Below are 13778 nucleotides of genomic sequence, written 5' to 3' on the forward strand. Positions count from 1 at the left end.
TTCAGTTTTGGGACTGATTGGTGATTTCATGAGTGTTCATTATAAGAATAAATAAATAAAGGATAGAACCACACATGGATAATGAAGACTATGTGTCATAAACTAGTAAAGTAGAATACTTCTGTTCACTTGAGGGTCCCATTTAAATATAAATAAATGAAAGCTAGAGGAAGGCCTGAAGAATGTCCAGAAATAATAAGAGGGTGGGAGATACCCAAGTTTGTTCTGTGAAGTATTATTTGGCCAGAATTCCAGACATCTGATCCCCTCAGAGCTGTTGGCAAACTATAACCCAAAGGGAAAGCCTAAGGCTGGGTTGATGGTAAGCAAGTCTGATGCTTATTTTCACACGACAGGTGTCTCAGCTCCTCTCAGATTTAAGAGCAAGCATCTGTTGCAGATACTGTTTGTACAATGAACCCTTTTCCAGATCTCATCAGCCCCTATCCACTCCCAGTCCTGAATCTCAGCTAAGTCACAGGGTCAAAGGAGATGGATTTAGCCAGCATTTGATGAAAAAGTAGAGAACAGTTAAGGAAATACATCATTCAACCTCACTCTTCTCCTGCCTTCCCATCTCCTTCCAGTGCCTCATTGGCCTCACAAAACAAATGATGCTGCAGCTACCTCTGGAAGCCAGAGGACAAAGAATTTATTGAGGTAGTCCATATGGGTCGGCCTCCCAGGGCACAGAGCAAAATGGAGAAGGGGAGGAGTACTCCTGGAAAGATAAACAGAAGATACCCAACAAGGGGACAGGAATAAAAGTGAGAATGAGGTTTCTTAGAAAGAAAGCTTCTGAAAGAGAGACAGACTTTTTAGCCATCTTTTCTCTATCCTTCCTGGAATACAGACACAATGCCTAGAACCACAGTCATCATATTTTGGCCATGGAAGATGCAAAACACATGCTAAGAATGGTAAATCAGAAAGAGCCTCATTCCATAGCTGCCCTAAAACACCTATCCTGACAGACACTACATGATAAAAACCAAAACACCCAAACAATCAACCAGTGAGTCTTAGTCATTTAATGTCAGGTTTCCAAATCGGCCAGATACAATATTGACTAATCCAAATACCTTGCTAAAGTCTCCAATCAGATATGCTGAATTGTTAAGTGTCTGTTCTTTTCAATGTTCCACACAATAAGCATCATTTAGGAATGATTGGAGTTAATGTTTGATACTTCATAAAACATTCATCTTCCTTTCTAAAATTAGAAATTAACATAATTTAATTGACAGCAGAAATAAGCTGAAGTCAACAATTTTCTATTATTGCATATTAACTGATAGCCTAAACTTTAAAAAAAATTTTTAGCTCATTTAAGATAGCTCTGTTTGGGAGCAAATAAGATGTCAAATCTGTAAAACTTGTTTAGCACTTTTTTTTGCTTGTTTGTTTGTTTACACTTCTACTTAAAATGTCCAGTTTTTTTTTTAATTTTTTAAATCTTTTATTTATTTTTGATACAGAGAGAGACAGAGCATGAGAGGGGGAGGGGCAGAGAGAGACACACACAGAACTGGAAGCAGGCTCTAGACTCTGAGCTAGCTGTCAGCACAGAGCCCAACGGGGGGCTCGAACCTACGAACATAAGATCTGACCTGAGTGGAAGTCGGAGGCTTAACCGACTGAGCCACACAGGTGCCCCAAAATGTCCAGTTTTTAAGTTAAAAATATTTGATTTCTAGTGCACCAAATTGTATAAAGACTTTTTGCCTAGAAAATAATTATGAAAATATGGCAAGAAATAGAATACCATAATTATTCTTATGTTTAAATAAATTCTCTCACAAAGATAAAATGAAATGAAAGTCATGTCATAGGTGAATAAACAAAAAAAGATAGTATAAGATTAAACTTGTATCTACTTATTCATATATCTATTAGTATGTCTTATATGATGCATTAGATATTACTAAAGAGGCATACTATTTTCTAGAAACATCTATAATTTTTGAATATCAACTAATATTCTGACTATACTAAAGAAGTCTGACAGTTAAAGGAATTCAATCAGTGGATTTTATGGTAAAGAAAATAACTATATTCTAATTTAATTGTTTTATGAAATTTGCCTCTTACGAATTAAGGCAAAACTATATATAGATAAATCTGTGATATGTGACCAGAAGCCTGTTCAATATTTTATACCCTTTTGTAGACCATTAGATCCTGCAGTCTCACAGTCACCAGCAGCCTATTCCAAGTGCATCCTCAAACCCTAAACTGTGGGGTGCTGAGTGGGGTTGATAACTGAATTTAGAGTGGTGGGTCAAGGGCAGGATCTCTATATGCCAGAGAACCCACATGGTATGCAGAGGGATGGAAGGTCTATACAAACCAACTTCTACTGGGCTCAGATATGGTGAAAACTAGCTTCACTTAAGATACTGTGGTTCGATAACATGAAACTTTCTTTGGAATTATTATTGCATTATTTTGTGCAACCTTGCACTCCAGATCAGATTTCACTTAATAAAACGTCTCTGGAGGATAGTAGTACACAATGGAGTTTGGGTTGCCTGCCTTAATATAGCCAAGTATGAAAAAGGCTTATTACTTTTGGTCACCACTCTTTTTCTTAAAGATACTGCTTCGGTTAATCTTACCTAGTAAAAAGTGGCTAGATGTTCTTTTTTTTTAACTCCTGGGAAACCTGCTAGACTATATATCCCAGGCTCCCTTGCAGTTAGGTACAGCCATCCAGTAACCTCTTCCCAACAGAATGTCAGCAGAAGTGATGTATACCCACCTTTAGGCTTGGCCTGTAGCAAGCCTCTTTTCTCTTTCCCTTATGTCAGCTAAATGCACAGGATCCTGGTAAGGCCTTAGAGAACGACGGAACCATTAATTGCAAGGAGCGTGGGTCCCTGAAAGACTGTGTGGAACAGAGCTTTTCTGCCAAGCTTAGTGGATTGACATAAACAGGAAAAACAAAAAGCAACAATAAAACATATTTAATGTTACACCACTGAGATTTTAGGACTATATGGTATAGCAATTAACCCACCCCAACTAACAATTCTCAAGATCTGTGTATGAAAAGAATACTATTATCTTCTCAATTCATATATAAATAAAAATAAGTATATATGAGACTTACTTATATTCCAGTGAAAGTCCAGAAAATATTTATTCCCAGGGCACCTGGGTGGCTCAGTTGGTTAAGCATCCAACTCTTAGTTTTGGCTCAGGTCATGATCTCATGGTTCGTGAGTTTGAGCTGCGCATCAGGCTCTGCGCTGATGGCATGCTCTCTCTCGCGCTCTCTCTCTCTCTGCCTCTCCCCTGCATGCTTGCTCGCTCTCTTTCTCTCTCTCTCAAAATAAATAAATGTAAGAAAAAGTTTAAATAAGAAATAAGACTGTTCCAAATGATTTTAACAGATTTGGCATATAGTCCTAGAGTCTAGATGAGCATCAGACCTCATTTTTGGTTAATAGATGCCACAAAACTGAGGACTTTCATTCCTGTTTCCTTCACATAGAATCTATTTTTAAAACCCAGTCAGTCTTCAGAAAATTATTCATTTTCAGTATTACTCAAACATACTATCAATAGTAAGAATACAAGACTGTGTCATCCCTTCTTAACAGGGAAGAAAAATAATTGCATATATATTTTTTAAATGTTTCAACATTTTTTTATCCAATCATGGCTTTTGGTACAATAAGAGTAAATGCTTGTTCCAGTGGTACATGGCTCTCAAGAAATAGTTTTATGATTATTAAACACTAATTAGTGCATTCATGCTACTGCCAGAGGTTATCCTATATTTAATATATGCTCATTATATTCAGATAAACTCTAGCTTGCACAAATTGTTCTTGGAAACGGCTTATTCTCGCAAAGTCTTTACTCACCCCATCTTATATTATGCTATTTGACCAAATTAGTAATGTTTGACTCATAAGCATGATGGGTCTCCAGTTATTTTTTCTCTTAGATGCTTTCAATCGACTATTCAGAGATTAGTTTTCTCTACTCAGAGTCATTGAACTCAGTCATCTCAAAATAGCTAAAACAAAGCAGTATAGATCAGCTCCAGGTTCAATGGTCACACTGTAGGAACACAATTCATTTGTTAATTAAATGCATACTATCTACACTACTGCCTCCTGCTAGCTTCAAATTTCTGTGAGAATTCTCCATTTGCCTGAGGAATGAAAATAAAATAGGAGCACCCTCTGCTTTGCTAAATAGTCTTTCTTGGAAGCTTTTCTCCTACTCCTATTTTTTCAATGTTAGTTTGTAGATTAGCTTAGTAGAATTTTTATATCAACTCAGCCACTTATTTTTGCCCACTGCCTCCAAATTACGGACATTCTATCAATAATTAGATAGTAACGCAACTTTTGGAAACAACCAACTGCTATATTACAGTTCTGCCTAGAAGCCTCAGAGACAAATCTAATTTGGACCCAAACTTGTAGACAGATTTTGCCCTGAATATATGAGTTGAGTCTGCTCAATACTGAGCTCCCTGAAGGCAGGGACTGTAACTGGCTTTCTGAGTATATGCAGCACCTGGTACAGTGTTTAGAACATAGATGTTTCCCAAAAAAGTATTTTACTGAAAAGAGGAGGTTTCAAGAGATAAGGTTGGAGTATTTCATATGCCATACTAAGTAATTTGAACGTCATCCTGGAAGAACCAGTAGATTTAGGCAGGGGAGTTACACGAATACACCTTCATTTTTAGAAAGCTCTCTCTGGCAAGATATGCTAGATACACTGGACTCTAGGCTATGTGAAGGAAAGGGACTGTGTATTTTGACCATCACTGGTATCCCTAGTACCAAGCACAATGCCTGGAACATATAATCTACTTAAGAGATAACTGCTAAATGAATGAATAAAAAGTCCATGAAGTTAGTCTCTGAATCCTCCAGAAGAACAGGGGGATTTCAAGGCCTCGTAAGGAATTTTGATCTCCTCTAGGTTAGCCTTGTGATTTGATTTTGGAGAGCTTTGCTGGTCCTTGATCCATCTGAACCTGAGACATTCACCAGAATAGAGTGAGATGTCACTCTGATCTGGAGAAATCTTTTTGGACCCACCTAGACATATCTCTTGGGCTTAAACTGGAACTGATTTATTCTCCAAAACATAGAGAGGGATGATCCATCCTCCTTGAGAACATTTTCTCAAGGGACACTTGGAGAATGCTTGAGGTCCTTGTTAGTCCATTCTCAAAGTAATAGCATTCCAAAGGAAGAGTACAAACCATGGGACCAGAAGTTAATTTTATGGTTGATAAACATGTTTCAACCTTGAGATCCCAGATGATGTGTTTCTATAGGTCAACTGGGCAGCCTCTGGAGTGCTGACCTTTGAAACATGGGTATCACAATCTGATATCTGAGGCTCTTTAGTGACTCTGGTGTCCACACAGTTTGATAAATCTTGCTTTCACAAAGCTTCCTCCTTGCTAACCCTAACTGTTCCCAAATAAAAATGAGAAAAGGAAACATTTAGCTTGATGAGAAAATAGCGCTCTCTCATTGACACTTCTTCACACCCTCACCAATGTGATTTAGTTATAGTTTTTAGTAGCTGTTTTTACATTTTTAATTATTTTGTAGAGTTAAAATATGTAATAATGGATAACTGTGCAATACATTAAATACTTATGGGTATGTTGTGCCTTCTGTTATAATATAAAATCCATCTATTCTGGTTGATGGGTTTTAACCTCACACAGAATACTTTAAACTCCATTTGGACTTGTGCCTACAATCACCTTAGCAAAGTCTCTTAAGTAACTGCGCACAGCCTAATTAGTATGCATTATCAATTAACAAACTTAATAGCCGGCAGATTGATTAGATCCTCTGTTGCAGGGGCAGAGCTGAAGCGAAACAGAATGAAAAATCATTGCACGCATACACTGCAGCTTTGTTATTTTCTCAGATCCCCTCCTCCTCCTTCACATTCCTTTAATTAATGTATGCATATGGTTCTGCATATCTGGTAAACCCAAGCTTTTCCTAACTCTTTCATGAAGCTCATTTGTAAACAGAGGGAGTCCATGCCTCCCTTTTCTTCCAGGGGTTCCATATATCCTTTTTCAACCCCTCCTTGACCTTTGCACAGCCCTGAATTTTAAAGGGCTGCTTCTCCCATTCTGATTATCCTCCCTGTGCTGGAAATGGGAGAGGAATACAAAGATGTGCGGGAAATGTATGCTTTTTAACACAGAGGACTGCTCAGGAGTCACATCCGAGGGGTTTGACAACCATAAAGTGCTTCTGGCAATTATTTCCAAAAAGAGTGGTACAAATGGACTGTCCTGTTATATCTTGTCTATTTTTGATGGACTGGAAACAATATGAATAAATGAAGGAAAATCCACATTTCCTGAAAGCGGAGATCAAGCTAAAAGGAGTTGCCAACTGCACTGTCATAAAACGCTGGCATTATAAGAATTTTACACCTTCCATAAACATTCAACACAAAACTCTAAAAAGACTTCTGAAGACATTTCCAACACCATAAATTGTCACACTGTAGTGCTGGTTTGGGTTTTATTTTTCTATTTTAAACAAAGTAATGGTTCATGCCGGTTTTTTATTTATTAGCTGTTCTCAGGTATAGTATCTCTTTTTACTTCTATGCAGGAAGAGTTATAATTAGGAAATGGAGGAGGCAAAGAGAAATTTTAATTGCTGGTTTGAAGGCCACCTATATGCGGGTGGTTTATCGACTGCTCTCTCCAAAATCATATTAGGGTTAATCCCAGGAGTCCCAGGTCTAGTCAGCTTTTTCTTGACTGCCCTTTGCAGAGAAGGTCTTGCCTGCCCTCACCTCCTGCCATTCTCCCCTTTGCTCACTGCACTCCAACCACATTGGCCTTCTCACTGTACCTGAACAAAGTTCATCCCTCTACTTGCTTCCCTCTGCCTGGAATGCTCATTTTTGTTCTTCTTATGACTTTTTCTTAACATGAAGGTCTCAGCTCAAAGCCCCAGCCTAAGAGATGCTTTCCTCAATCACCAGTTCTAAAGTGATGCCCACCTTGCCTCATCCACTGACCAGTATTCTTTACACCACCCTATCATATTGATGTCATAGTTCTTCCACTACCTTACATTATCTAACGTATTTGCTTCTTTATTTAAGACCTTCATTCCCTATAAGAATGCCAAAATTCTCATTAGCAAAGACCTCATATGTTTATTCATAGCTGTTTGGCTTCAACACTAAGCAGAGTGTCTGGTACATTTTAGGAATTTAACAAATGTTTGTTGAAAGATATCATGATTTAATAAATGAATAGGGGATAAATAAGAAGTGGGCATTAATATGTATGTGCATAGGCAGAAGGGAAAAAGGGATCAGCACTGAATGAACCTGGAGCCATATCAACATTTACAAAATAAGCCCAGAGACAAAGGACATTTCTCCAAAGATATTCGAATGGCCAATAAGCACATTAAAAGATGTTCATCCTTATCCATTAGAAAAATGCAAATCAAAACCACAATGAGATACCACTATATACACACACTAGGATGGCTAGAATCAAAAAGACAGATAATAACAAGTGTTGGCAAGGATATGAAGAAAGTGAACTCCCGTACATGGCTGGTAGAAATGCAAAATGGTGCAGCCTCTGTGGAAAAGAGTCTGGTAATTCCTCAAGCTGTTAAACAGAGTTACCATATACCCCAGTAATTCCACTCTGAAATATGTACCCTAGAGATATGAAATCATATGTCCATGCAAAAACCTGTACACAAATGTTCATAACAGCATTTTTCATAATAGCCAGAAAGTGGAAACAGCTCCAGGTCCATCAACTCATGAATGGATAAATAAAATGTGGTATGTCCATACAATGGACTATTATTCAGCTATAAAAAGGAATGAAATACAGACACATACAACATAAGTAAACCTTGAAAACATTATGCTGAGTGGAAAAAGTCAGTCAAGAAAGACCACATTATGTACATTTCATGTATATGAAATGCCCAGAATAGGCCAACCTACAGAAACAGAATGTGTTAGTGCTTGATTTCGACTTGGACAAGCAAAAAATGAGTGACTGTTAATGGGTATCTCTTTTAAGTGATGAGAAAGTCATAAAATTGATTATGGAAATGGTTGAACAACTCAGTGAATATACTAAAAACCAGTGAATAGTTCATCGTAAGTGGGTGAATTGTATGGTATGTGAATTACAGCTCAGCGAAACTGATTTTCAACAAAAAATAAAAAGTCCATAAAACAGACGGAACGACCGGAGTTATGAGCAACATCGGGAGCACAGAGTAGCACGGTGTTTCATGAAGAAGATGGTTATGAGGGGCCGCTTCTGCCATCGACCAGGTAAAACAAGTACTGAGAAGTGTCCACTGAAGCTAGAAAACAGACTCAGCGGCTTTGGCAAGACAAACATGCGATCCAGGGAGTCGTCTCAGTTTGGGGTCCCCTGCAAACAGCCCCTGAAATAAGGATTCGCGTGCAAGTGTTTCTTTTAGGAAAGCGGGTATCGTGGAGGGGCTCGGGGAAAGATACAGGAAAAGGGAAAGCAGCAATAAAAGGTGGCCTGTCCAGAGCTGAATCCCTCTGGACTTCTGGAAGGCGAGGCCAACGCAGCTCCAGAACAGTCCTGTCCCACAAGGGAGTGGCTGGTGCGGGGTTGGAAGGGGAGTAGCCCCTACCTGCTGCCAGACACCAGGAAAAACTGAAAAGTCTGAGGGCTGTGCCTACCTCATGTCTGCTGTGGGAGCTGGGGCCGCTCCTTCCGGAAAAAGCGCGGGTGTCCGCCAGGCGGAGACGCAGGCGGTGAGCGCGGCGGAGCCCCTGTGCCTGGCGGGAGGCGCACGCCTCGCGGAGAATGCTGGGAAGTCCTGAAAGTGGGAGGTGGTGCCCGGAGTCGGTAGGTTCGTGAGGGGGCGGGTACAGCCTCTTCCGGGCGGGTGGGCTCTCTGCTGAGGTGGAGTAGGTGGCAAGGTCACCGGGTGGTGGAGTAGGGTGAAGAAAGCTTTACCCAGCTGGAGCCTGACCGTCTCTGAGACAAAATTGCTATGTTCCAAGCTGACTGATTCAGTGGCCACCCATCTCCCCCTCATCTCGCAGTGATCCCATTTCGTTTCGCCGCACGTCTCCTTCTGAGCCTTGTGTTTGTCTTTCCAGTGTCAATCCCACCAGCAGTCTGTGAGCCCCAGAAGGATATAGACCAGAACTACGTAATCCCAGTACCTAACTGGCCCCCATCTAAGAATACAGTCACTAAGACAACGTGGAAGAAACGTAGTAAAGTTGTTTTTGTTTTGTTTGGTCGTTTTACACATTTTACGCCCAAATTAATAGGACTCGTTTCTCTCTGGGGTAGGGCTGGTAGAGTGGATGGAAGGGAGAAGAGGCGTGTAGTATGGGCTGCAGAAATGTAGGGCGAGGGGAAGAAGGTCCTGCCCTGTCCTAATAAGCATGCTGGCATTCCCTGACTTAATCATAGACTCTCACAGCAGATATGTGACTTCCTCGGGGGCAGGAACTGTGCCACATTCATTTTGAATTCCTAGTGCTTAGATCCCTCAGGCTCTTAGGTTCCCAATAAATGCTTTTAAGTGGAATTGAACTGGGGTGGGGTGGGGAAGTGATTGAGGGAAGACATCCAAAGCGGTTATTTGTCCTCAACCTTCCCTTCCCTTTGGGGTCTCCTCCTGGGTCCACCTTTCTGTGTAGGGCCCTTTGCTGGCTCCTGTTCTTCCAAGACTTAGTGCAAAAAAATTAAAAAATAATTGATAACTTTGGGTAACGCCCTGAAAACAATTCATAATTTGGCAATTGGTACATAAAAGGAAAAAAATCAACATTCATCCTACCTTTTCTGTCCCAACAATACCTCAAGGTAACCAAATAGTTGTCAAGTCAGAGTTCTTCATCCAATAATTATAGTAACAAATGCAGAAGGAATGATAGAATTATATCACTGTTTTGCAACTTCTTGATGAAATAATGGATCTAAATAACCATCCCTAATGGCTGTTCAAATCATTAGGTGAAAGGCCAATGGGCAACTTTGTATTATGGATCAGGCTAACAACCCCTCAACCTATTGACCAATTACAAATCACAAAAAGAGAGGCAACCAGACATGTGTCTCTTGATGTAATGCAACATGAAGCACACTTGTCATTATGTTCTATGAAGTAGTCTTGACAAAAAAAAATAGACCTTATATCTGACTAAGTCTATAGATTTTACTATAGGACACACAGAGAACAGAAGAATGTGTTAAACTATGGGAATGCATTTAGCAAGAGCCAGAATATGATCAATTTTATGGGAAAAATAATCTGGCTTCTTCAATGAATAAGCAAGAAAATGAAAAAGAGAGGACCACGAGATTTAAAAAAATGTTTTAAAGGCATATAATCAAAATGTAGAATATACAATTTGCTTGGACTGTGGAAACAATAAACCACCTGAAAAAAGGGAGTTATGACACAATTGGAAAAAATCTAAATACCAATTAGATATTTGATTATATTAATGAATTATTGTTAATTTTTTAGGTGTAATAATAGTATTGTGGGGGTTTTTTCAGTGTTCTTACCTTTTAGGAGTAAGCCTGGGTGGCTTAATTGGTTAAGCATCTGACTCCTGATTTTGGTTCACAGTTCATGAGTTCAAGCCCCTCATCTGGCTGTGTGCTGATGATGCAGATCCTGCTTAGGAGTCTCTCTCTCCCTTTCTCTCTGTCCCTCCCCCACGTGTGCATGCATACACGTGCACACTCTCTCTCAAAAAATAAGAATATATTTAAAAAAGAGTTCTCATCATTTAGAGGTACAAATTGAAGTACAGTAAGGCCTCAGATTGCAAGTAACTTGTTCTATGAGTGTTCTGCAGATGGACAAACATTTCTAATAAATTTTAACTTGATAAGTGAGTGATGTCTTGCAATATGAGTAGTACATAACACTGAATGTGACCTGATCACAACTGAGCTAATGGTTCTTGAAATTTGCTTTGATATACAAGTGCTTTGGATTAAAAGCATGTTTCCAGAACAAATTATGCTTGCAAACCAAGGTTCTGCTGTACTTACAGAAGAAAATATCTTATTTCTGTTAAAAAACAACAGTTGAGGAGGGGATGTGGATGAGATGCCTAGATAAACACAACTGGTCAGGTGCTGATAACGAAGCTGCAAGCTGTGAAGACAGTGGTTTATACTAGTGTCTCCACGTTGGTGTATATTTGGAATTTTCTGTAGTAAAAAGTAAAACCCTTGCTTCCCTAAGGTTTTCAGTATTATGCTTTCCTGCCAAAATATCTGTGCTATAGATTATAATCTATAGAAATAAAACAAATAAACAACTTGCCTCTCATGAATTGTCACTGGTTATATAGTGACGTGTAAGTCTGTGCTACTTAACTTTAAAGCACCTCACAATTGGTGGACTCTGAGACTCTTTTCAGGAAGACTTCATTGTTTGTTTAGTAACATGAAAGAAGAATAGCAGTAAGGCAAGGGGAAGGCAAAAAAGCTAGTTCCTTTTCCAGTCACTTTGTAAAAACTTTGAAAATGTGTTAAGGAAATCTAACTCAAAATTAGAGTCAGAAAGCCATGAAGTGGGGCTCCTATGTGCTTGCATAGTCCAGCGGGAAGAAGGAAGGAAGATTTCTTCTTGGTCCAGCAAAAGCAAACTGCACTTGCAACCACTAAGAAGTCACCGTCACTTTGAACTTTCATTTTCCTCCGGTGAACTTCTGTTCAAATCAACCCTTCCCAATTCACCTTTCCTCTATAAAAGGACAGCCTTCTCTTTTGTCCATGGTTTACTTGTCCAGATTACAGTCTCTGCCATTCTTGAATAAACTCGCTTTTTTCTGGCTAAGTCACTTACCTTTTTCCTTTTAAAAAATTGGCAAAACAGAGGGAAAAGGAGGGACAAAGCTAGTTTAACACAGCACTTGCTCGACAATTCTCAATGAAGCAGGTTGGAACAATAACAGTTAATACTTATTGAGTACTTACTAATTACAAGTCACTGTGCTGTGCATTTTCTATTGCATACACTATGGGATAGGTATTATTATTATTATCTCCATCCTACAGATGAAGAAACAGAGGTTTAGAGAATTAAAGTACCACCCCTCTTCCACCCATGAACCTGCTAAACACATTAGATCATTCTGCTTCCTACTATGTGTGGCCTTTGTCCATTTTGTTCCTTCAGCCTCATAATTGCAGCTGCCATTTTTGAGCACCCACTGGGTTCTAGTAATCTGTCATTTACATGTATCAATTCACTATAATTCTCACTCAAACTCCAAGAAGGGAGTCCTATCACCCTCATTCTATACATGAAGGCCCTGAAGGGCAGAGAAGTAAAATGCTCAAGATGCTACAGCCAACAATGGAGCAGGTCTCAAACTAACCCCAGAGCCTGTCTCTTAATCACTACCCTGTTAGCTGCAGCTCAAATGGTCCCGCCCCTGCTCCCCACTAAAATGCTTATTCCCTCACTTTTGGTACCACTGTCATTGTATCACCCAATTCCTTCAGGGTAGGGGCGCTGTCTATTCAGTAAATACCTATTGGCCACTTTATATGCAGGCACTGAAACTTCTGGCACAAAGCTGGTGCCTCAGGACTGTCATCTGAACTACACCACAGTTCCCAAGGTCAGGATGAAACAAACCATTACTTATAGTCAATATTTTTCATACACTATATAATTATTTCCTCCCTCCTCCCAAATATTTACCTAAGTAAAAACATATCTATCATACTGGAAATCATTGTTTTGGGGGATATGATAGCATGAACAAATGCAGAATTTCACCAGGACTGGCAGTGGTGCAAAACTGTGAACAGTAATGTGGTATTGTGGCAGGTTCAGGTCAGAAACCTATTGCATTTTGAGGCAGAGAAAAGCCAAGAAGCTCTTAACCTTATGTGTCCTTTCTCTGGAGTTAGCAACTTCCCCTTAGCTTCTTTAAAATTATAAATTGCCACTCCAACCCTTTTAATTTTAACCTTACCATAAGATATATTTGTTCAAAGTGGAAAAGAAAAAAAATCACTCTTCATTATTTAATGCAAATGAACCAAATTGGAAAAATTACATGTTTCTTCCTCTAAAAATCTATGTCTCTTATTTTTATCTTCCTCAGTCCTTTGTTTTATATCATTTACACACAATTCAGAAAATGCCTGTCTAAATTCACTTTCTTAGCTTAAGTTACTAACCCTTGTTCTTGTATTTGACACTAACTCAATTATCCTCTCTATTCCCTTCAGAATTGTCTATACTTTAATGAGTTCCCACTTAATCTCTCCTTTACCAAAGAATACCACTCTGATTAGCTAAGATCCTTAAATCCCCACGTGGGTCTCTGCCCTCTGTTGTACCTTCTCTATTTCTGTAATATCCTTTTATAATAAGGTGACTGGACTTGTGCATGGTATTCCAAATGTGGCCATGCCAGTCCTCACAAAGAATCTGGATAATTCCCTGGATTTATATTCAATTCTTCTTCTGAAGCATCCCCCAAATGAGAGCTCTTACACTATTTTTATGGTCAATAAACTCTGAAAGTTTGAAACCTTGAGGTTTTCTTCTGTTTCCCTACTCTCCATCCAAATTTCTAGTTTCCAAACACACCAGGGAATTTTGGACCATTTTGGCAATGAAATATGCACTATTTTTCAGTGCTTCAGCGGCATGAAGAAAGTATATGTGTCCTTTAGTCAGATTCATTTCAGAAAACAGGGGATAGAGACTCTTTTTTCAGGGAGGCAA

The 13778-nt window shown here is 39.3% G+C and overlaps 1 long non-coding RNA gene across 1 annotated transcript; it reads right to left on the reverse strand.

The window, feature by feature from the left end:
- Window positions 1-1058: 1058 nt before the first annotated feature.
- On the reverse strand, window positions 1059-8811 carry LOC115294681. Its single transcript, XR_003910059.1, has 3 exons — window positions 8728-8811; window positions 2762-2915; window positions 1059-1213 (listed from the first exon to the last, which is right to left on the reverse strand). It is a non-coding gene; the product is annotated as an uncharacterized LOC115294681 (long non-coding RNA).
- Between the last annotated feature and the right edge of the window lie 4967 nt (window positions 8812-13778).

This window comes from Suricata suricatta, chromosome 6 (assembly GCF_006229205.1).
Source record: "Suricata suricatta isolate VVHF042 chromosome 6, meerkat_22Aug2017_6uvM2_HiC, whole genome shotgun sequence".
NCBI classification, from domain to species: domain Eukaryota; kingdom Metazoa; phylum Chordata; class Mammalia; order Carnivora; family Herpestidae; genus Suricata; species Suricata suricatta.